The 25997-nt window shown below is 37.5% G+C and overlaps 1 protein-coding gene and 1 long non-coding RNA gene across 3 annotated transcripts in view; one reads left to right on the top strand and one right to left on the bottom strand.

The window, feature by feature from the left end:
• Nucleotides 1-15372, bottom strand: part of LOC138750443 (uncharacterized) — a 60573-nt gene extending 45201 nt beyond the window's left edge. The window contains exon 1 of the long non-coding RNA XR_011349342.1: nucleotides 15292-15372. This is a non-coding gene — a long non-coding RNA (uncharacterized lncRNA). The remainder of the gene's footprint in view (nucleotides 1-15291) is intronic.
• LOC138750405 (contactin-associated protein-like 2) overlaps nucleotides 1-25997 on the top strand; it is a 2015431-nt gene that overhangs the window by 1950321 nt on the left and 39113 nt on the right. The window lies entirely within an intron of this gene.

Genomic DNA, 25997 nt, shown 5'->3' with positions numbered 1-25997 from the left:
ATATATTCTAGAGTTTGTGTATCTTGAGTAGGAGGTAGAAACGGGCAGTGTGGGGATGGGAGAGGTTCCAATAGCTCAGTAGTTAGAGTACTGGCCTTGTAAACCAGGGGTTGTGAGTTTGTTTCTTACTGGGGCTTCATTTCATTAAAGGGTGCTTGACAAAGTGGTGACTCTCTGAATGCTACATTCTAAATGTAGTATTCATGACAATAATGGAACCTTTACATTTTTAACTTTACCAATAATTGGGATGTTCAAGCTTAATGTACTAATCTTTTCTGAATACAAATGCATACTTTGAGTACATTTTACGAGTTTTAGAGATTGCTCATTCTCCCTGTGACTGCGTGCTCCGGTTTCATCCCATGTCCAGAAATGTTCTGAATGTTAGCTGAATTGAATATTGAAATTTGGTCCTTGATTAGGTGGTGGCATAAGCCTTGGAGACCTGTGAATGAGAATATTTGGGAGGAAAGGTTATAGGGATAATGTAGGAAAATAAAGCTGAATGAATTATTTTCTGAGGCCTGACATCGATTTTATGGTCTGAATGGCCACATCCTATGTAATGAGAAAATATGAATATGACCTGGATTGCTTAATCCAAATGTTTGTTGGCCAATTAAAAACAAGATATTATCTTGCTAAAAACAGAGTTATAGAGCAGGATTTTTATGGCCTATTTCAGCAAAGTAATCCTGAATATTCAGCAGGATGAGTGCATAATTTCTCTGATTTTTTTTTTTTGCTTTTTAAAATTTAGATTATGATTTCAATTATTTCACATTTTATACATCTGCTTCCTCATTAATTAAGTCATTAAGAATTGCACTGTAGCGAAAATGAACATTGCAGTATAATGAATCATGCAGTTCTTCATGTCAATTTGACTCACTATTTTATTGGATCTGTTACTGAAGAGGATGAATTAATCTATATTTGGATCTAAGTGTCCGGAGTAGATGAATGAATCAATCTAAAAGTGGTTTTTAAAAAAATATATTTTTAGTTTAGTGTGTCTTTCCTTAAAATTATTTAAATCTCTTCATTTATTGACATTCTAAGCATTTTGTTTCTTGTCAAATTTTATGATACACAATCAAATGACAGAATTCCCTCAATGATGAATTCACCAAATAAAATGCCAGGAACATCCAGAGTAAATGCAATGTTAAATAGCTCCACTGGTACCTGAGATTTGGGTGATAAAGGCAAGCCTCACTGAGAGTAGTGTCTGAAATGCCATAAAAATCCTCGTTGATTTGCATGAATTCCCCACCAAAAACAGGAAAACAAAATCTGCCACGTTAACTGTATCTGATTACTGTCTGATCATTCCATCCAGAAAATGTAGCTACCAAAGTAGTGAATAGAATTATTATTGATAGCTACTGACCCTGTAGGAAACTCTAATAGATTCAGGATTCTTTTATTGTTATGTACAAAAATGCACAGAGATCAGTTGTACAAGTATTTGGATAGTCAGGGACTGATTAGGGATAGTCAACATGGCTTTGTGCGTGGTGGGTCGTGTTGAACCAATCTTGTAGTGTTTTTTGTGGAGGTTACCAAGAAAGCTGATGAAGGAAAGGCTAATGATGTTATCTACATTGACTTCAGTAAGGCCTTTGACAAGATCCCACATGGAAAGTTAGTCAGGAAGCTTCAATTATTCAATTATTGAGATAGTAAACAGGATTTGACATTGGCTTTATGGGAGAAGCCAGAGAGTGGTAGCAGATGATTTCCTCTCTAACTGGAGGCTAATGGTGTGCCTTAAGGATCAGTGCTGGATTCTTTGTTGTTTGCCATTTATATCAATATGTTTTGAACCACATGTAATGAGTAGCAATAGACAATGAACCAGACAGTGTTAAACCACTAATTTTATTTCTTACTCTTAAACTATAGTCTTAATTCTTAAACTCTCAACGCTAAATCTATCCCCGTGTGTGTGTGTTAGTGTTATACCCAAACCATTATAGTCCAGGCCAAAATCTAGTCAAAGTGCAGTCTTTTAAAGTCAGTGTTGAAGTGTAGTCCTTTGAAATTTGATGCCCAGAATTAATGTCGAACTGATGGGAAGACTGGGATTGTGGCTGCTACAGATTCACAAATTTTCCTTGCGTTGTCTTTGGGGACATGTCCATCCATATGAGCTATGATCATAGCACTCCTGGTCCTTTTGTAGGCAAGACTCGAATTGGGCAGCCTCCATGAAGCTTCCAAGACCCTGGCACCAGTCTCTCCAAGTAACTTCACTGCTAGTCACATTTAAAATGAAACAGTCTCTCCAAGTGACCTCCACTGTTGGTCACAATCAAAGTGAAGCAATTTGCTTTCCAAAAAGACCCTCCTGGCATAGATCAATCCACTGAAAAGGCCCAGTCATTCACAGAGCATGCTTTCTTCTGAATTCCACAAAAATAGCAGGCCACAAGAGCTGCTTCAAAAAGCTGTTTTCTCTTCAGCAGTCAGCATAGTTCTCCCTTTGCAAAATCACAATGTCTTTGCAAATGTATCAAATTCTATAACAGACTATGGCAAACCTTCCCTCCGTTCTTCTAATGTATCGAATTATCGCTGGACTGTGACTTGTGTTTTGCTTGTATGAAATGTTCAATGTTAACTGTGACCATTCAGTCCCTCCCATCTATACTATCCCTTCGTGATAATCCCATTTTACTAAAACGGAAGCTTGTAATAAATGATCCAAATGATCATGTGGTAAATTCGATCAGCAACTCTGCAGATGATACAAAGATTGGAGGTATAGTGGACATCAAAGAAAGAATTTCATGGCTTGCAGAGGGATCTGGACCAGCCTGAAAAATAGGCTGCAAAATGGCAGATAAAATTTAATGCAGATAAGCATGAGGTGTTTCATTTGGAAGGACATGGTAAGTGGCCGAGCATTAAAGAGTGCAATAGAACAGAGGGATCTGGGAATACAGATACATAATAGCCTGAAAGGGTTGTAAAAAGAGTTTTTGCATATTGGCCTTCACAAATCAAAATATTGAGTATCGGATTTGGGATGTTATGGTAAAGTTGTACATATAAGACATTGAGGCCAACTATGTGCAGTTTTTAATCACCTAATTTTAGGGAAGATATCAATAAAATTGAAAGAGTGCAAAGAAGATTTACTAGGATGTTGTGGGACTTCAGGAACTGAGATACAAGGAAAGGTTAAACAGGTTAGGAGTTTATTCCCTGGAGTGTAGGAAAATGAGGGGAGATTTGATAGAGGTATGCAAAATTATGATTGAATAAATGCAAGTAGGCTTTTTTCACTGAGGTTCAATGAGATGCAAACCAGAGGACATGGATTAAGGATGAAAGGAGGGAAGTCTAGGAGGAACATTATGGAGAATTTCTTCACACACAGTGGTGGGAATATGGAATGACTTGCCAGCTGAAATTGTGAATGCTGGCTCAATTTTAATATTTAAGAAAAATTTAGACAGGCACATGAATGGGAGGGGTGTAGATGGACAAGGAATGGGTGCAAATCAATGGGACTACGCAGAAAAATAGTTTGGTTCAGACTAGAAGGGTCAAAGGGTCTGTCTTCTGTGCTATAATGTCCTGTCATCATAGAGGCACCAGTAGGCCATGGCTCCTACCAAGAAGAGAAAGAAAAGCAAAAGATAATTTCTTCAGAAACATTAACTGTACATGAATTTCACCACCACCTCCAATGCCACTGTCTCCTGTGTTTCCATAACTACTGTAGCCATACAGCCTCTCATATGTTCCAAATGGTATACCAAGTCACCCTCCTCAACCTCTGTACTGAACCACCAGCTTGAGGACATTTGGATGCCCTGCTCACAATCACCACGCTCATGAATCCCAGTTCTGAAACTGGTTCCCAGGAGCCACTCTCTGCCACCCTGGCACAAGCTCTGAAGTTGCCAAGCCCCACATTGGTTCACAGTGGTCTCCTACCCTGTAGTGCCTGCTTCCTCTTGTCAGGGATGGATGAGAGGGAGAAGTCACTACCTATGACTCTTCAAGCAGAGTCTCATTAAGTTTCTGAAAGACAAAGGAAAGGCATGGTCATGGTTTTGATATCCATTGTGATCAAGTTTTTTTTTTAATTCATTCATTAATTGAATGCATTAAGCAACTGTGTGTCAGGGAGATGTATAATTAATGCCACAGCTAACCATAAGACCTCTTTATTTTGGTTTGATGAAGTAAAAATGTGTATTTTATCCCAAAAGCTAGACCTTTGCATCTATGAATTTGGATTATTTGTGATGGGCTACCTCCACTCTCCTCCCTTCCCCTTGGTACATGCAAGAGTCAATAAAACAATTCTGTGAGTAAGTGATTTTCAGCTTTTCATTCAATAGATTCAATGAAGGTGACTAAGAAGCAGGTAAATTGAATTATATTACATTGGAGATTGTTGATAATGATGGAAGGTTACATTAGCAGCAGGTGACGTGCAATGGAAATGAAGGCTGGTGAAATTTGAGCATGCAAAAAGTGATATGGGCTCAAATTAGTAGTAACTATATAACCGTTTACAGCATGGAAACAGGCCATATCGGCCCTTCGAGTCCACTTGAACAACTCCACTAGTTCCACCTCCCTGTCTCTGCCCATAACCCTCCAACCCCCTCATATCCATGTACACATTCAACCTTCTCTTAAATGACAAAAGGATCCTGCCGCAACCATCTCCTCTGGAAGATCATTCCATTCTGCCACCACTCTCTGAGTGAAGAAGCATCTTCTAACATTTCTCTTAAAGTTTTGTCCCCTTACCCTTGTGCCCTCTTGTTCCAACCTCCCCTGCCCTCAGGGGAAACAGTCTATTCATGTCTAGACGATCTATTCCCTTCATAATTTTAAATACCTCTATCAAATCACCTCTCAATCGTCTACGTTCCAATGAATCTTTCTCCATACTCTAGATGCTGTAAACCAGGCAACATCCTTGTAAATCTTCTCTGCACCCTCTCCACCTTATCTATATCCTTTCTATAATTTGGAGACCAGAACTGAACACAATACTCCAAACCTGGCCTCACAAATGCCTTAAACAGTCGCAGAATCACTTCCCAGCTCCTATACCCTATACTATGATTTATGAAGGTCAGCATACCATATGCCTTCTTAACCATCCTGTCTACTTGGTAATCCACCTTCAATGAACTCTGTACTATAACTCCAAATCCCTATGTTCCTCTGTGTACCTCAATGCCCTCCCCTTAACTGCATATGTCCTATTTTGGTTATTTTTTCCAAATGGAGCACCTCGCACTTGTCTACATTAAATTTCAGCCCACTTTTCCAAACAAACCAAATCCTTCTGTAATCCAAGAAAACCTTACGCACTATCCACCACTCCCCCTATTTTCGTATCGTCTGCATATTTGCTTACCCAGTTAACCACCTCCTCCTCCAAATCATTACAATAAATGATAAACAACAAGGGACCCAGCACCAATCCCTGAGGCACACCGCTTGTCACAGGCTTCCAACCTGACAGACAGTTGTCCACCATGACTCTCTGCTGTCTATCTTTCAGCCATCTCTGAACCCATCTCACCTATCTCACTATTAATCCCTAGTGACTGAACCTTCCCTACTAACCTTACATGTGGAACCTTATCAAAAGTCTTACTAAAATCCAAATAGATTACATCAACCGCCCTACCTTCATCCACTTTTCTTGTCACCTCTTAAAAAAAACTCAACAAGATTTGTCAAATATGACTTTCCCTTCACAAACCCATGCTGGGTGCCCCTAATCAATCCCTGCCTATCCAGATATTCGTATATACTATCTCTAAGAATACCCTCCATAACTTTCCCTACCACCGAAGTCAAACTTACTGGCTGATAATTACTTGGCCTGCACCTTGTGCCTCTTTTAAACAACAGATCTATATGAGCAACCCTCCAATCCTGCAGCACGACACCCGCCTCCAGTGATCATTGAAAAATCACTGTCAGACCCCCCGCTATTTGTTCCCTGACCTCCCTTAATGTCCTGGGAAAATCCCATCAGGACCAGGAGACTTATCCATCTTTATTGACCCTAGAAGCTCCAAACCCTCTCTTTAATAAACACTACCCTTTCCATAACTCAGCCATTTGCCTCACTTATCTCACATAGTCCAATGGCCCTTTCCCTCTTGAATAGAGATGAGAAAAACATCATTCAATATCTCTCCCATCTCATACAGTTCCTCACATAGTCCACCATTGCCATTTTCCAATGGACCTACTCTATCCTTAACCTTCCTTTTACTATTCACGTATCTGTAAAAACCCTTAAGATTCACTTTAAAAAAAAAAAGATTCACTTTCACCTTATTAGCTGTGGACTCCTCATACCTTTTTGCCTTTCTAATTTCCTTCTTAAGGTTCTTTCTGCAATCTAAGTAACGATCACAGAGCTCCTCAATCTTTTGTTTCTTGTATAGAGCATAGGCCTCCCTCTTATCCCAAACCAACATCCTAATTTTTCTAAAACACCATGGATCCCTTGAACTTTTGGTCTTGTCTTTCAGCCAGACTGAAACATAAAGATCCTGTCCTCTCAAAATCACACCCTTAAATACCCTCCAATTTTCCTCTTCATCCTTTCCGGCAATAAGATCAGCCCATACAACTCTCTGCAAATCCCTTCTCATTTCTTCAAATGTGGCCTCCCCCCACTCGAATACCTTCGACTTAGACCCGACCTATCCCTTTCCATAATTAAGCTAAAGCTAACGGACATCATGGAGGTGAGATCATAAAGTATATTACTATTACATATGACTATATTATGTAAATGAACTACATTTCTCCGCACGTTTTGTGCCCAGATTTGTCATTAAATCCTCTTCCTGTAATCTAGCCTGGGTACATTGCCATACTGCTCACCACCTCATCTATACCTAATCATGGCTACCTCTCTCTCTGGCTTGCTATTGCACCAGAATTAACTTCAAGGACAGATTCTGAGTATCATCTAATTTGTACTATTGACCATAAAGAATTCATCTGAACAACTGCCACCTGGACAAAATACTACAAGACTACCATATGACAATAACTGCAATGCTTTCTAAGGAGAGGAAAGCTGGATGGAATTTACATCATTTATGTTTTATGAAACAAATCCGAACAATCAGAAATTATTATTCACAACCTTTAGAATGAAATGTAAATACAGGACTTTTCTGATTATCCAAAAGCAACTTTACCAAAATTGTCAGTTATCCACGAAAATTTTGGCTGCGACATGACGTCACATGTTGAAAAAAGTTGATTTTATTTTACTTGTCATGCTCAAGTGGGGACTCTGACATGCTCTTAGCACCATTTTGAATCCAAAAGAGCTCTCATATGCTCAAGTGCACTCAAGGTAAGAATCAAATTTTATTTCATGCTTGAAAACCTTCCCTTGTTCTTTATTGTTGTTTTATGCTAATACTACTGGGCTGGGATTCAGAGCAGGGAACTTACACTCCTGGGTAGGATCGACAATGGCAGTGGGGAGGTGTCGGGGATCTAAGTGGGGATCTCGGACTCCCAGGTGGGTGCTGTGATGCCAGTGGGGAGGAGTCCGTGATCCGAGCGGAGACCTCAGACTCTCAGGCAGGTTCTGCCACAGCGGTGGGGATCTGAGTGGGGACCTTGGGCGCCTGGGCAGGTTCAGCAACAGCGTTAGGGAAGTGTTGGGATCAACAATGGCCAATACAAGTATTTGGCTGCTTAAAGCATTTCTCAGATATCCAGAAAAAGCAGTTAACCGAGACACATCTGGCCCCAAGCATTTCATATAATCAGAAACCTACTATAACAGAAAAATAGCAGATCAATGATATTAGCAGCGTGTTCAAAATGAAAACATTATAAACCTGAAGAATAGGACATGGGATTGTGACTTGTGCTTTCATAAAATATGATATAATAGTGAACTATACTCATTTTCATTTAACTAAAAGTAAGTCATTTATTTCTTTAACTGCTGTCACGTATCAGATTTGAATTTTTACTTCCCATTAGGCTCATACTATTAAAAGACATCACGATGGTTTAATTTCAAAATACAGTAAAACTCCCCGGTATCTGGCACCAATGGGGATGGAAGATAAGTGTGTTTGCTGGTTGCTTGAGATTGCATGTTGTGTAATTGGCGAACTAACTGCTAAGGGGGCGCCAATTTTAAACTTCTGCATTTTTTACTTATTTATTTTCCGTGATTTTTTTTTGCCTGTTGCTTGAATTCCAATAATGGGGATTTTTCTTGTAATTTGAAGGGCAAAGGTAATCAATAGGTTAAGATGCTGAAATTAGCAAAGAATGGAAGGGAGAGATAATTTGATATTAGTCCACTACTATTTATTTGCATGTAAAGTTCCAAAATGTCAGCATGAAATAATCACAAAATGACTTCTCCCTCATTATAATTAAACATGAGTGATGTTATTTTTCCCACCATTAGTTCAGTTAATGTTTTAAATTGTTATTCACTAAAATATTCATTGGCCTTTAAAATAATCCATTTAATGATGAGCAAGTTAGGGATTCAAAGAAAGGTCTAAGAAATTAGGAATTCTTTTCTAATAAATATTGGCCTTGTACATTTATCAGTAAAATATCAGTTAGATCATTTCATAATGTTCAGTCTCTACATAAGAATATGTCACCAAGGCTATTACATCAAGTGGTGTCATGTGAAGATTTGATGAACTGAAAGAAAAAGTTAAATAATGGACTTGAAAATTACATAGGGCAAAGGTTTCATAAGAATGCGTGAAAAAAAATTAAGGCCTGTCGTGATTCTCGTTCATCTTTTCAGGTAAAACTACGCTTCACTATCAGAAAATTGATAGGAAATGAAAACTCTTTAAGGTACTCACTCACGCTGTGGCCTAAATAGTGTGATATACAATCCTGGCATAGCTCTCCCTGTCAGGTATTCATTGCACAGAAACTATCCCATTTGTCTTCTTACTTACTTCATTGACCTGCCTTTTTACCTCTCAATATAATTGGTACATTGAGGCCTGGGGCAGATCAATCACAATCATATTGAATGACAGGGCACATTTGAGGCCCTCTGAGGCCTAATCCTGTCCTATTTTCTTAAGTTCTTCTAACATCCAAGCTGCTTTTGTCCCTTCACCACCATTCATGGCACAGTTCTTATTTATTAGATCCTTCAAAAATAAAATAATGAAAGGCAGATCACACCAGCTTTCAAAATGTACAGGCCAAGAGCCTAGTAAAGGATATTTTAAATTTAATTTGTGATTATTCTTCTTTATATTTCCAGTTTTTTAATAAACAAGACTTCAAAGCTAATTTAAAAAAAATCATTGACAAAGAATTAAAAATATTCTGCTAATAACTTTGTAATTTAGGACATTCCCAAAGCATATAAATCAGTGAGGCTTCAAAAATTTTACACTTTTCACAAAATGCATCAACATCCTCATAGAGATGGGATCATTTAAGTTTAGACACATGTATTCTGTTTATTACCTTAAATTGTAATAAACAGTGTCTTGCACAAAATGAAGGTTCATTGATCAAACTAAGAGTGGAATACCAATCTTCATCTGAAAAAGTTATATTCCCAAAAGATCACATTCCCAATCATTTTTAATCTTAAACATTGAGGCTAATCTTAAATCCAATAGATCAATAGAAATATGTAATATCAATCCACTATAAATCAACAAGTAAATTCAGAATATTTGAATCCCTATGGGGATAAGTGAATTTTATGGTTGTTTGAGACTGCGTGTTGCGTGATTGGCAAACTAACGGTGAAGTGCACCCATTTTAAATTTCCATATTCTTTACCGATTTATTTTCTGGGTTTTTTTAACCAGTTGCTTGAGGCCGCTAGTTGCTTGAATTCAGGATAACAGGGGTTTTACTGTATTCCTACCCCTATCTTGTGAATCTGAAGCTTGATTCTAGATGTGTGGGAGGATAGACTGAGGAAAAAAAAAATTTTTTTCTTTAATATCTGACTTCCTACAGATTATTAAGTGCATGTAATTTTAACAAACTCTAGTTACATTAACCCAAGTCAAGGAGTTGTGTGGTGCTAATAATAGGGCTGTGGAACATGCCCAGAAAGAGGAGCTTTGAGATTAACAAACAGATTTTTTGCTTTAAAGATCCTTCATTCTAAGTGTCTTGCATCTGTGTTATGAGTTTGACCTGTAACAATCTGGCAGGAGTTACACTAATCAAGGCTCACAGACCAGTACTAGTCTTAAAAAAGTTAATTGCGAGAGTTCATCCCTTTTGTTCCTTTCTCTCTCCTTCTGATCCACCCAGGTATTTTCACCTTCCATTTTTCAATTTCCCCCTCTCCCCAGTACCCAGTCTACTTGCTCTCCCCCTATTGGTTTTATTGCCTATCACCCACACACTTGACCAACTAGGTTTCGAGTCTACACTCTTGACTTGTACCATTTGTCTATCAACCCTGCCTTAGCTGGTTCACCGCCAATGGGCAGATTAATTGAATGTAATTGGGTGGCACAGGTTTCATTGGATAGAAGGGCCTTCTACTGTGTTATATTGTTATTTCTTGAAATCACCTTGTTTACCTAACAGATTCCTGAATCTGTGGCCTCTTCAAACCTTACAGCCTTTGTCCATGCTTCCATCCTCCCCTTCTCTCAGCTGGCTCTATCTGCATTCTTTTCTCTTCCCATATTTTATTTTCTCCCCTGATCTTTTCCTGCCTATCACCCACCAGCCACTGTCTCATAACTGCACCCCTTTCCTGCTCCACCTGGATCTATCTGCCCATCATTACTCCTCCCCCTCACCTGGCACCACCTGCCGTTTACCAGCTTCTGACGTGCTTTTCTCTAACATTGCTTGCTATCTTCCCTCTCCACTCTCAGTCCTCCTAATGCAGAGTCTTGATCAGAGATGTCATCTCCATAGATGCTGACTGAGCCGCTGAGTTCCTTCTGAAATTTGTTTTTTTGTTCCAGATTACAGCATCTGCAGTCTCTTGTATCCCCTGATTGTTGTGTTGGCTTGTGTCTTGGTGATAACAAGATTAAGGGTTGAGAGAGGGCTACATAGTTAAATTACAATTGCATAAGGAATAGGAGCAGGAGTAGGCCATCTGGCCTGTCAAGCCTTCTCCTCCATTCAACATGATCATGGCTGATCTGATGAGAGGCTAATCTCCATCTACCTGCCTTTTCCTCATACCTTCATTACCTTCCTATATAAAAATCTATCCAACCTTGTCTTAAATATATTTTCTGAGGTAGCCTCCACTGCTTCTATGGTAGGTGAATTCCACAGATTCACGACCCTCTTGGAAAAGCAGACCTTCCTCATCTCTGTTTCAAATTTACCACCCTGAATCTTGAAGGTATGTCCCCTAGTTCTGATCTTCCCACCTGTAAACAAATGACCTACCTCTATCTCATCTATACCTATCATAATTTTATGTTTCTATATGATCGCCTCTCATTCTTCTAAATTCTAGTAAGTACAGTTCCAGATGACTTGGAACCAACCTAGTGAACCTCCTTGGTATCACATCCAAAGCCAGAACATCCTTCCTCAAGTAAAGAGAGCAAAACTGCACACAGTACTCCAGATGCTGTCTCACTGGTACCTTGTACAATTGCAGAATAGCCTACCTGCTCTTAAATTCAATTCCTGTAGCAATGAAGCCCAACAATCCATTTCCCTTCTTGATAGCCTGTTGCACCTGCAAACCAACATTTTGCGATGCATGCACAAGCCCTCCCAAGTCCTTCTTCATGCCATATGTTGTAATTGCTTGCCATTTAAATAATATTTGATCTTCCATTTTTCTTTCCAAAGTGGATAACCTAACATTTGCCAACATTGCCATCTGCCATACTCTTGGCCACTCACTTTACCTATCTATACCTTTTTGCAAACTCTCCATATCCTCTACACAATTTGCTTTTCCACTCAATTTAATATCATCAGAAAACTTAGATGCACTATATTCTGTTCCCTCTTCCAGATTGGTAATGTATATTGCAAACAGTTGCAGTCCTAACATTGACTCCTGTGGCACCCTACTCACCACCGATTGCCGTTCCAACTCTCTACTTTCTATTGGTTAACCCCTCATCTTTTCATGCGAATACATCACCCCCAAATCCATGCATCCTTATCTTCTGAATGTCTTTGATGTGGCACCTGATCGAATGCCTTCTGGAAATCCAGGTAAGCAATATCCATCAGTTCCCCTCTATCTACCATGCTCATTATATCCTCTAAGAACTCCAGTAAGTTTGTCAAACAGAACCAGACTTTGTTGAATCCATGCTGCATCTGCCAGATGGATCCACTTTGCTTCAGATGCCTCACTATTTCTTCTCTAATGATAGCTTCAAGCATTTCCTAACTATACATGTTAAACTAATTGGCCTATAGTTCCCTGCATTTTACCTATATTCTTATTTGAATAGTGGCATGATATTTTCCATCTTCCCACCCACCAGGACTCATCCAGAGAATATTGGTAAATTTGGTAAATTATCACCAAAATTTCAGCTATAACTTCTATCATTTCTTTCATTACCCTGGGATGCATTCCATCAGGACCAGAGGAATTAGCTCTCTTGAGATCCTCAAGTTTTCTGAGTATGACCTCTTTAGAGCTAGCAATCCAGGTCCTCACCTCCGATAACATCTGTCCTTGGCATGTTTAATGTGATCGCCACCATAAATACAAACACAAAATTGTTATTCAAAGCCTCAGCCATTTCCTCATTACCTTGTATCTATTCCCCCTTCTCATCCTCCAAGAGACCAACCTTCACTTTAGCCACCCTTTTGCGTTTGATATATTTATAAAAATAGATTACTGTCCATTTTTATATTTTGTGCTAATATTTTCTCATAGTCTAACTTTCCTCTCCTTATTGCTCACTTTGTGGTTCTTTGTTGCTTCTTAGTTTCTCCAATCTTCAAGTTTCCCACAGCTCTTGGCGACTTAGTTTGAATGAACTTTTAATTTGATGACATCCTTGATTTTCTTCGTTATCCAAGGATGACTGCCCCTGCCCTTAGTATCTTTGCTTTTAACTGGAATATACTTTGGTTGAACACCATTAAAAAAAAATCTAATTGAAAATTCTCTGCTGTTCCTCAGTCATCCTGCCATATTGCTTGCATTCCAAGTAACCCCAGCCAACTCATCCCTCATCCCCTTGTCATGTCCCTTGTTTAGGCATAACACTCTTGCTTTAGACCGAACTATTATAACTTTGATTTGTATGATAAACTCATTTATACTGTGATCACTTTTTTCAAGAGAACTCTTAACTACAATATTACTAATTTAACCTGTCTCATTGCACAAGACCAGATCCAAGATAGCAAGATCCCTTGTAGGTTCAGAAGCATGTTGTTCAAGAAAGCCATCATGTATATTTTCTATGAAGTCTGCTCAAGGTTGCCTCAACCAACCTGATGTGCATGTTCACCCCATGATAACTGCTGTTCTATCCTTACATGCCTTTGATATTTCTTGGTTTACTGCCTGTGCCACTGTAATGTTATTATTGGGTGGCCTATAGACAACTCCCACTAATGTTTTTTCTCCTAATTCGTAATCTCTACTCAAATTGACTCGATATTTTACTCCTTAGATCATCTCTCACTTTTTCCCCAATCTCATCCTTAACTAAGAGGGTTACCCTACTTCACTTAGCTTCCAGCCTGTCCTTCCTCATTACCTGATGTCCTTGGATATATAATTCTCAATCCTCTCCATCCTACAACCTCATTTCTGTAATGGCACTAAATCATATCCTATTGTACTGATTTATCCCACAGGTTCACTGACCTTGTTTTGAATACCACGGGCATTCAAATAAAATGCACTTATACCTATTGTGTTTTTAAAATCTAGTCATTTTTGCCTATTTTGCCTTGACTTTTATCCCTTTACACTTTTCTCTTTTTTAACTTTCACTTTATCCATACTTTTTTTTTATTTTAGCCATCCCTCTCCATTCTGTTGAACCCAACCTCTTACTATGTAGTTGAAAGCCCTGTCCACAGTCCTAGTAATTTGATTTGCCAGGATCCATGTCCCATCACGGTTCAGATGGATTGTATCCCTTTTGAAAAGTTCCTTCCTTCTCCAATATTGGTGCCAATTTTCCTTGAATTGGAACTGACTGTACCCATGCCAATCCTTGAGCCATGCATTTAACTCTCTATAGTCTTCTGGACCCTGTGCCAATTTGAATATAGCTCAGATAATCCAAAGATTACCCCCTTTTAGTTCTGATTTTTAATTTGGTCCCTTGCCCTTCAAATTTTTTCCTTAGCAGAACCTCTTTCCTCATTCTACCTACATTGTTGGTATCCACAAGCACAATGGCAACTGGATAATTCCCCTTCCATTGTAAATTCCTCTACAGGTCAGATGAGATATCCTAAACCTGGGCAACAGGCAGGCATTACAGCCTTTGGGACTCTCTGTCCTTGCAACAGAGAACTTTGTCTTTTCCCCAACTATACTATCCCTGATTATCACTACATTTCTCCTCTTCCCCCTCCCCCCCATAGAATGGCTTCCTGAACCACCATGCCATGGTCTGGTTCCTCATCCTTCTTTCAGCCTGCACTCTTATCCACTCAAGAAGAAAGAATCCAGACTTGTGAGGCAAGATCAAGGGTCAAGAATCCTCCCACACTGTCTCTTGGATCCCACTACTTGCCTCACTCGCAGTCACACCCTCTTACCACTGACCACAGGCTGAATTTGAGGCATCTATTCTAATGAGTATGACTGCCTCCTGAAACAAAGTGTCCAGGTAACTCTCCCCCTCCCTGATGTGTCGCAGTGTTTGAAGCTCATGTCATTAATTTTGAGCCTAAATTCTTTGAGCAACCAACATTTGCTGCAGATGTAGTCATCATAAACCACAACAGGGTCCACCTGCTCCCACAACATACAGCTACAACGCATCACCTGATACTGCATGCCGACTTAATTTAATTAGTTGTAATTACATGACCTTTATACAAAACCACTGCAAAAGCCTCACCTGTGCCTCCTTGCCAAAGCCCCACTACTACACTGAGTCACTCACACACTGGCCACTCTGCTTGAACTTCCTCTCTTTTTATTTATTACTGCCACTTATCTGTATTACTCACTCTAACCAATGATTAAACTGTCCTCCACTCCTTTTTTTAAAACTTACATGCACGAAGTCCAGTCCTGACACTCTATGGATGCCGAGTCCTCACTCCTCCTCTCTCCGCAACGTTCCTAAGACTTACCAGCATCCTTTTGTGTTTGTCTGAGTAACCATTTCAAACTTTCCTTTCAGTTTTTAACACTCAGAATAGAGTCCCTTTCAGAGCATGCTGAAATAGAAATTTTGGAGATTTTTTTTTAGTCAATCTTGGTTGATGATAAGTTAAATGTGCACTACTAGATATTGGCTACACCATTGAACAGAGCTGACCCAATATACTGTATAAATAAGAAACTCATCTAAAAACCATACACATTAACTGACAAGAAATGTGATCATCCATTTTAAATGGGTATTAGTAAGACCAAACGAAAGAAAAATGTTTAATTGGAATAATGGCTTGCATTCTGAAATTAATTGAAAACCTTAGAAGCTAATATTCAATGAGAATTACAGATATAAAATGAGTCTTTATTTTGAACTAACCCTTCAGTATATTTCATAGGCAATCCAAGGAAATAATAGTACAGGAAATTAGTTTTCTATGCCCTCCTTGCAAAGAAAAAACAAAGACACACGCAGTATTTGTCTGCCATTGAACAGATATCTCCATATGATTCTCTGAATAAAATGAACCCATTGTCCATATCTTTCTTAGTCGACCCAGATTAATAAAAAAGCACTGCATTTTCTGTTAGTTAACAGATCTGTGTATATTTGTATATTCTGTGTAGCTTTAAAAGCAAGTAAAATTAGGTTACAATATCAAAGGTTCTGGTCAACAATAGATTTAGCCAATATTTACTCTATAGAAGTGTAGAGCATTCTTAAAATTTTAAAGTCAGAAATTATTATTTATTAATTAAAACAGCAATCTATCATTTTTTTTTAGTGTGAAAAAGAATGCACAAAATACTTTTCCTATTATTCATTTATCTTGGCTGTAGGACAAATTTTGCAGTTTTGGAGTGATTCAAGTTTAACTGAAACCCGAGAAAGAATGATTACTTTGTCATAACCAAAGGCTTATTTGAAGAAATAATATCCATGTGAAATACATCTGCAAGTAGATTGCAGAATTCAAAAAATGTATGTCCTTTAAAATCTTTGCAAGAAAATTAAGTAGTTGTAGATTAAGATCAAGACAACAGAAAAAAAAACAAATGACCCTCTCATAAATACTGAAATTTTAATCAAACTATTAATCTGTGATCTAAAACTTCATTGACCAATTACTTTAGAATTCACCAATTTTCCTGTTGTTTGTCATTTTAACATAATCTCATTGAAAACTAGTTCAGCTGTAGACTGCAGATGTTACAGCTGGAGGGGTTTTGAGCACAAAATGCAATTATTCAGCTCAACCCCATTTAAAAATGTTTTACTGTCTTTGAAGATGAAAAATATTTAAAAATGAACAAAGTGTAAGGTTTTAGAAAACTTGTATCAATATTTTATTAAGGTATCATGTAAATTCACAATCATATATATATATATATAAATATAGCTGAATAGCTTACAGCATCAATGATATTTTAACAGAGGTGAATAACTTAATTTACTGGACAATAATTCCATGTCTCATTTAGCAAATGTTGCAGCTCCTCATGAATAAATTAGCATTTTAATAGAAACACTTACAGTATTGCCATCATAAAATCTAAGCGCATTATTCTTCCTTTCCCTCCCCAACTGTTCGCCGCATTATTTCTTTTGACTGCGGCCCATGAAGAAACTCAATGTTAGTGCTCAGACAAAGGCATTTCAAGTCTTTAAGATGCGAAGCTGTCATCTTACGAAGCAGTCACCTGAAGACCTATCTGCAGAGAACTATACAGCGCAGGAATGGGCCCTTCAGCCCATCATGTCTGTGTCAGCCAACTTGCCATTCTAAACATGTCATCTGCCTGGACATGATCTCTATCTCTCCATTCCCTGTCTTTAGTCTGTCGAAAGGGATCTTAAATTTTGCTATTATATTTCTTTCTAACATCTTGTTAGGCAATGCATTCCAGGCACCAACTATGCTCTGCCTTTTTAAGTTTATCTCGCAAATCTTCAGACTTTCTCTTCTTGCCTTAAACCTTTGCCCTCTGGTTCTTGACATTTCTACCAGTGAGAAAAAGATGCCAACTATTCTATCTGTGCATCTGATCATTTCCTACACTTCTGTCAGGTCACCCCTCAGACTCTGATGGTTCATTTATATATTTAAAAAATAACCAAGTTTGTCCAATTTTGCTTGTTAGCTAATATTTTCCAATCAAAGCAACATACTGGTGAACCTCTTCATCACCCATTCCAAAGCCTCCACATCCTTCCTGCAATGTGGTGACACAATTCTCCAAGTGCAACATAACCAGTGTTTTATATGGCTGTAACTAGACTTGCCTCCATTTATATTCAGTGCCTTGATGGACAAAGGGAAGCATGTCATATGCCTTTGTTACCATTCTATCCATTTGTGTTGCTACTTGCAGGGAGCTATGGACTTGCACTGGAAAATCCCAAAGTGTTCTGCTCTTTACTGTATAATTTCCCTTTCCATTTCATCTCCCAAGGGCAACAACTCACACTTGTCCATGTCAAACTTCATCTGTCATTTCTCCATCAAAATTCCCAACTAATCTTTATTCTGCTGTATCCTTTGCCAACGTTCCTCACCATTCACAACAATATCAATTATTGCAAAAACTTGCCAGTTAAACCCCCTACAATTGTGTCAAAATCATTTTGTTTGTTTTATCATATTTATTTTGCAAACAGAAGGGTAATCCCTGTCATTACTTCAAAATTGCCTCAATTACATAATTCTGAGGACCTCCCCTTCCCAGATGTGAACAGTATGATTGTCTTCAGCCAATTTGGTTCAATCCATATAAGTAATAGCTGAATGTATTAGATACTGCAAAGGCTCTGAGCCCTGACAACATTCCAGCAATAGTACAAAAGATATGCTCCAGATGCGTCGCACCATTAGACAAGGTATCCCAGTATAGCTATAACACTGGCATCTACCCAACAATGTGGAAAATAGCCTAAATATGTCCTATGCATAATCACCCCCATTAGACTACTCTCAGTCGTCAGCAATGTGTTTGACGTGATAACTGATTGTGCTATTCAGCAGCATTTGATTAGCAACAACCCATTCATAGAAGCTCAATTTGGGTTTCACCAAGGTCAATCACCTCTTAACCTCATTAAAGTCTTGATAAAATCATGAACAAAATATCTGAATTCTAGAGGTAATGTGAGATTAGTCAATCTTGACATGAAGCCAGCGTTTTGATTGAGTACAGCATCATGGAGCACCTGCTAAAATAGTGTTGATTGGAATCAGTGGGGAAACCCTCCCCTGGTTGGAATCTTACCGAACACAAAGGAAGATGTTTTGTTGTAAGGAAGTAAAAACACGCCGTGGTTAAAGTAAAAAATACAATGCTGGAGAAACTCAGCAGGGCAAACAGTGTACTTTATATAGCAAAGATATAAATACATAACCGACGTTTCAGGCTTGAGCCCTTCATCAAGGTATGGAAAAATTTCAGCAGGTGTCCGAATAGAAAGGTAGGGGGGGGAGGCGAGGGGGACCCTCGCAAAGTCAGGAAGTAATATGTGGAGAAGGGAGGGAGGGCATAGCAGCAATCAGGGGAGGTGGTATAGCTAGGTGAATAGAGAGGGAAGTGGGTAGAGAACTGAAGGAAAGGAGGGGGAAAGGACATCAGTTAGCAGAAACTGGAGAAGTTGATGTTAACCAGCTGGAGAATGCCCAGATGGAAAATCAGGAGCTGTTCCTCCAATTAATGAGTGATAATTGGAGGTCAATATTTTCAGCCACAAGACGTATTGGAAGGAGTTCCTCGTGTTAAATTCCTGGATCCAACTAACTTGAGCTGCTCCATAATGGCCTTCCTTCACTCTCAAGGTCAGAAGAAGCGATATTTGCTGACGATTCCACAAGGTTTTTTACACCATTTGTGACAATTCAGATAATGTAGTCAACAACCAAACACAGTAAGACCTGGACAATATCTAGGCCTGAGCTGATTATGTGGCAAGTAACATTCATGCCACACAAGTGCCAGACAATGACAACATTCAACAAGAGAAAATTCAGATATTTCCTCCGAAATTCAATATCATTACCATCACTGATTCCCCCATTAACAATATTTTGGAGATTACTATTGGCCAGAATTAGAGTAGCCATATACACACTGTGAATACAAGAGCAAGTCAGAGGATAGCAAGGATGAAGAAGGAGCTCATTCATGTTTGAATTTCTGCATGAAGGTCAGTGACGAGTGATGTTCTACAGGGATCTGTTCTGGGACCTCTCTTTGTAATTTTTATAAATGACCTGAATGAGAAAGTGGATAGTCTAGAGAATTGCCAGATGTTACAAAGGTACATTGATGAAATGCAGAGCTGGGTTGAGAAGTAACAGGTGGAGTTTAACCCAAAAAAGTACGACGTGGTTTTGGTTGGTCAAATTTCAGGCAGAATACAACATTAATGGGAGTACTCTGAGCAGTGTGGATGAACTGAGAGATCTTGAAGTCTGTGTCCAATGGACACTCAAAGCTGCTGCATAGATTGATAGTGTTGTTAAGAAAGTATTATTTGTTCATCTTCCTTAACTGTGGGGTTGAGATCAAGAGCCATGAGCTAATGTTGCTGCAATACAAGACCTCAGTTAGACACCACTTAGAATATTGTGTTCAGTTCAGGCCACCTCATTACAGTAAAGATGTGAAAGCTATAGAGAGGGTGCAGGGGAGATTGACAAGGATTGAGAGCATTCCTAATGAGGATAGGTCAAATGAACTTGAAAGTTTTTCTGTGGAGCAACGGAGGATGAAGGTTGATCTGATAAAGGCATTAATTATGTTGATCATGTGGATGGCCAGAGGCATTTCCCAGGACAGAAATAGCTAAACATGAGGGGACATCATTTATGTTGCTTGGGAGAAAGTACAGGATGTAAGGGGTCATTTTTTCCCACAGAGAGTTGTGGGTATAGATGGCACTTTCCAAATTCTAATATTTCCCAATTTCAAAACATGTCATCTTCTAGGAAACATAAGCAACATTATTCTGAATTACTATCTTATTAATCCAATAAACCCAACTTTGTAGTTGCAGCTTTAATTTGGTGATAAAACATATAAACATTTTGCATAACTTCGCATTGAGCAAACAAATAATACTGTATAATTATATTCAATTATATAAGAGGAAATGGACAAAATAAGATGAATTAAGATTGATTCAAAGAAAAGCATCTCCGACTCACGTATCTTTCCTTGTTTGTTGAAGAATGAAATGCAAGCTCTAGCTCTGGCTGAATATTAACATATGAAGTCATAGTCTCTATGGTAACACAACAAACAATGCTTTCTTAAAGGGATAGGCAAAAAATTAACTACACATCAAAAAAAAAGTTTTATCCTTTACATTTCAGCCACTAATTAGTATAATAGACATTAATGACTAATATATAATAATTACTATTACAGATACAAAACTAAATATTGTAAGTATAAGATTAGAAATCAAAACCTTCTGCTTCTTGTAAAAGACAGATTTTAGTAATCGGTCTATTTAAGTCTTGGTTTTAATCCGCACTTGCCAAACGAAACCTTTATTATCCAGAACTGTTTCCACGATTTTCCCCAACAACCAAGAATTTCTTGGTACAGAATCATCCATGCTAATTACAATGTCTCCAAATATAAAATTGTGTTTAGCTTTAGGACAAATTTTGTCTTTCTTGTAATAATGAAAGATATTCTTTAACCCATCTTTTCCAAAATAATATCTTCTTTCTGAAATTGACCCAAAGGCATTAAAGGTTTATATTTAAGAAGTCAGAGATGATTTGGTGTAAGTGCCTCGATATCATTTAAATTGACAGAAATTTTCATTATTGGGCGACTATTTAAAATAGCTTATTTCCACAATGCTGTCTGAAGATTGTCATCATTCAGTATTTGACCATTCAAAATGGAATTAAGAATTTTCTTGATTGATTAATTATTTCCCACAAACTTTCATGATGTGATCCTGTTAAATATCCAATTAATTTCCTTTTGAAGTTGTGCATCATGAATTTGATGTTGATTCCAATTTTGAATTACTTTTCATAATTCGAGTTGAGCTCCTGTAAAATTAGATTCATTATCAGGACATAATACTTATTCTTGATCACATCTGGCGATAAATAGTCGAAAAACATTGATAAAAGAGTCAAGGGATGACGCTACTTCAATATGAATTGGTCTCATAGTCAAACAGGTAAAAATAGCTCTGTATCATTTTTCAACACTTCTTCCTCGTTTTACTTGCAAATTACCAAAATAATCAACTCCCATGTATGTAATGGGGGCTCATCAGGTGAAACTCTGTCTTGTGGCAAATCCTCCATTTGTTGTTGTCCAGGTTTACCATTTGCACATCAACAATTAACACATTTTGATATAATTCTTTTGATCAATGATGAAGTACTAAGAATCCATGCTACTACCCTTTTCAAACAAAACCACGAGGAATAATAGCAAATTAATTGAATCATCAGATCATTCTCTTTAGATATTTGACTAGTATTCACATTAGTGCTTTGGATTTCTGGATCCTTCACAGAAAATTATTTTAACTCTTCTGGATTTTGAGGCCATTCTTGAGTTTTGTGAAAGAAATTGAGAACTGAACACCCAAATGTTGACCCTTTTCAGAAATGATTGTACCTTTGATCCTCGTGAAGGATTATCCCTTTTTTAAACATATCTCCATTGATTCGCATGCAAAATCTTCTCGGTCTTATTAATTCTATTAGTCACAAAGGTATAAAACCTCAGTTTTGTTATTAAGGTATTTAAGTACTGATCTACTATCAGACCAAAAAAATAGAATCTGCTAACTCCATCTGTAATTCTCTTGCCATTTTGCTTGCCATAGTAGTGGCAGTCAATTCCATTCAAAGGTATGGTGACTGGCTTGAATGGAGCCACTCTGTATTTTCCCATTATAAATCCACAGTGTACTTCTCTTGGTTATTTCGCAGTACTAAATAACTGACAGTACCATATCCACCTTCATTTGCGTCAGCAAAATTATGTAATTGAGCAAATATGGCCACTTCAAAGTCTATAGGTTTAAAAACATCTATTCACTTCAAAACTTTCTAACATTTTAAGACTCTCAATCCAATTCATCCAATCTTGTGTGATAGAATCTGGTATAATTTCATCCCATCCAAACTTTCTTCTGCACATTTCTTGCAGAATTTTCATGGTTATTAATACTACATGCTGATATTCCCAAAGGATCATATATCAAGCTTACAAATGAAAGAATACCTCTTCTTTTCAAAGATCATTCTTTCAAAACAATTTTGAATTTCAGAACATCAGATTGAAGATACCATTGAACTCCTATAATTATTTTGTCACAATCCAAGTTAGGATGTTTTATCTCCTTTGCTCTTTCTGCTTCAGGAATAACAGCCAACATATCTCAACTGTTGCTAATCCATTTCATAAGGAAGAAACCTCCTTTATTACAGATCTCCTTAAACTAATGATAAAAATCTATTGCTTCTTTTTCTGAAACCACTGAAGTAAGACAATCATCAACATAGAAACTATTTCTGTATTCAATCATATCTTTACTGTAATCGCCATTAGCCACCATAACAATTCATAGAAAATCACAATTTTCTGATGGTACTTGCGTGATGAAACATCGCTTCAATATCTACAGTAATTACAATAGGCTCTATACAAAACTTATCAGAACACCTATTAAAGTATTGGTTAAGTCTGGACCTTGTAAACGTTGAGAATTCAATGAAACTCCTTGATGCTCCACAATCAAATACTACATATAGTTTCTCCTTTTGTGGATGTATAACTTCATGATGAGGTAAATACCATTTTCTATCATTTTCACATTCCAAGATATCTTCTGATTCTTTTTCTACATAATTCTTGGTTATCATGTCTGACATGACATTGATATATTCTAAATAAAAGGAAGAATTTCTCTTGAATTTTCACTTCCAATTCAGCATACGCTGTTCTGCTATAATTTTATTATCTGGTATACAAATTTCCCTTTTCTTCAAAGATGATGCTAGACAGTAATGATCATCAACATGTTTAACAGAATTTGAAACTAACTCCAGAAACTGCTTATCCTCCTTCGAAAGTTCTTGAATATCTTTGAGACATTCAGGGAAATCAATTTTAAACTGTTGTTCCCATAGTTCATTAAGTTTCACAACTGAAATTCTGTTGACATTTACATTCAACGATTCCTGATCATTGTTCATTTTTCCTCCTAATGGTCCATTAATTGTCCATCCAGGCAGCATTCTCATGGCATAAGGTCCATCATTTTGACTCCTTATTACTTCTAGATGTTTGAGAGCTTTCGGTACATCTAATCCAATTAACATCTCGATTTTGGCATCAATCTTGGGTAAACAAACGTCTTTTAGATGATCCCACTGTTTGATATCATCCTGATATGGAATATTCTTATTCACAGGCATAGTCTTTTGATTATATACACTTGGAAGATCGCAAAATTCATTGCTATTCAATTCAACAATCTGTAAACCTGAAACTATATTAGTTTCAATGTTATTTTCATCATTCATTGTCTTCAACAAATTCTGTGGTCTTTTACCATGAAGATTAAGTTTTTTCATCAATTCAACAGTATAAAATGATGTTGTACTTCCTAGATCAAAAAATGCATAGATCTTCAGCATGAAGCTTCCTCTTTTAGCTCTAACCTGTACAGAAACTATTGAGAGGGCTTTGTCACTGGTCCCAGTAAGACTGTTTGTCTGAACTGAAGCATTCTCTTTAACTATGTCTTTAGTCTTGGATTCAGTTTGTTTGGTATCCTTCTCAACTTTACTTCATTGAGTATGCACCAATTTGGGATGTTTAAAAGTGCATATATCACAACTGAGTCACTTATTACAAGTTCTGCTGATGTGTCCTTTACACAAGCAACCAAAACAGATTCCATTCTTCTTTAAAAAGCTTAATCTTGCATCATACAACTTTTTCTCCAATTGTGAACATTTTTCTAAAGCATGCTTATCTTTGCAATGCAAACAGCTTTCCTGAACAGTCAGATCTTTTTCCATTGTTTCCTCATTCTTTCTTGTGCTTGTATCTGACACAGCAGTAACAAAGGTATTTCCCTTTGGTTTCTGTTGAGATGATGATTTAGACTACTTTACATCTTTAGGAACTATTGAAGTATCCTTAACATTTCCAAATGCTGGTAGAGTGTTAACATACACATGCCATTCCAAGAAATGTACAACATCCTCAAAAATGGTGTCCCTTTCAGGAAGAATCTTAAACTCTGCAACCTTGGCTCTCCATAAGTCCTTCATCGTATAAGGTAATTTATTGACAATAATCAACAAATTAGCAAGCAAATTCAGCTCTTGCAAGTGTACACTACTTCCCATTGCATTACAACATGCTCTCAGAAAGAGTGCATATGCTTGTAAAGTCTTTGCACCTTGGATTTTATTGATGTCCAAGAAAGAAGCTTGTCTATGTGGCCCCTTGCAATTTTATGTTCATCGCCATATTGATGCAATAATTCTTTTGCCTTTTTAAAACCTTGTTCTGAATTCATATATTGGCAACTTTTGACTAATTCCCTCACCTCTCCTCTAGTAATCTGTTCCATGTAATACAGTTGACCTTTAGCATTTTTAGTATTACTTTCAATGTGATGTTCAAAAGATTTCATGAACATCAGATATTGCAATGGACCTCCATTTTTTAAAAAAATGGAATTTATGAACTTTGCTGTTGCTTTAACACAGCAAAAATTTCATTTTGTTTTGCTATGAGTGGTCATATATTGTCTTGTCCACATGGCTTGTGACTAGTTGACTTATTATGAATGGTGCATACGGAACTTGAACTGGTACCATAGGTATTGGAACTTGAGTTGTAAGTGATGGCATTGATGGAGATCTTTGACTTATCGCTGGTTCTTCAGCAACATGAAGAGACAACAATGGTTGAGTATGATCAACTCGCATGGTTGAACTTTTTTGAAATACTCTCCTTTCAGGAAGATTCACAAATTGTGTGCTCGGAAGAGATTCAGTGTCGTAGCCCTTTCCATGGGGTTGACATTCGAGCACTTTCAGTACCACCTGAGCTTGCTCTATTTCTTGTCATCTTTTTCTCTCTTTTCTAGTTTAAGAAGTTCAACATTTGTTTAAAAATCTTCCATCTTGTTTTCATCTCCTACTAATTCTGATTCACATAGTTTCATATAATATTGTCTAAGCATATTATTTATTACTTTTTTTGATTATATATTATAGCATCAGGTGTTTCTATTTCATTTATCATTCTGATGACTCCTCTGCTTTAACCTGCAAGATAACACTTTGTGGCTTTTTGCTCGAGAATACTTGTTTCTTGGGGCTGCAGTACCCATTGAGCTGCTGGAATGTTAGGTGCTAGCCCTTTGGATATTTCACTTTGAATAATAAATCTTGCAGAAGCCTAAGCTAATGCTTTTACTCTGCCATCTTCATAACATATTGTTCCTCGGGTTGTAGAATTTTCTTTTCTCGCTCCAATAATCTTTTTTGTTTTTCTTGCTGGAATTGTTTCTTGATTTCAGCTTCTTACCTTAATTGCTGATTATTAATTTCAGCTTCCATATATTCTCAAGCACATCTTTTCTCCAACCACTCACATTGTGCACAGATAGCGCAATTAAGGATGG

The sequence above is a fragment of the Narcine bancroftii genome, chromosome 1, assembly GCF_036971445.1.
Source record: "Narcine bancroftii isolate sNarBan1 chromosome 1, sNarBan1.hap1, whole genome shotgun sequence".
NCBI lineage: Eukaryota > Metazoa > Chordata > Chondrichthyes > Torpediniformes > Narcinidae > Narcine > Narcine bancroftii.
Note: the sequence above shows the minus strand (reverse complement) of the source record. Positions and strands in the feature narration are given on the sequence as shown.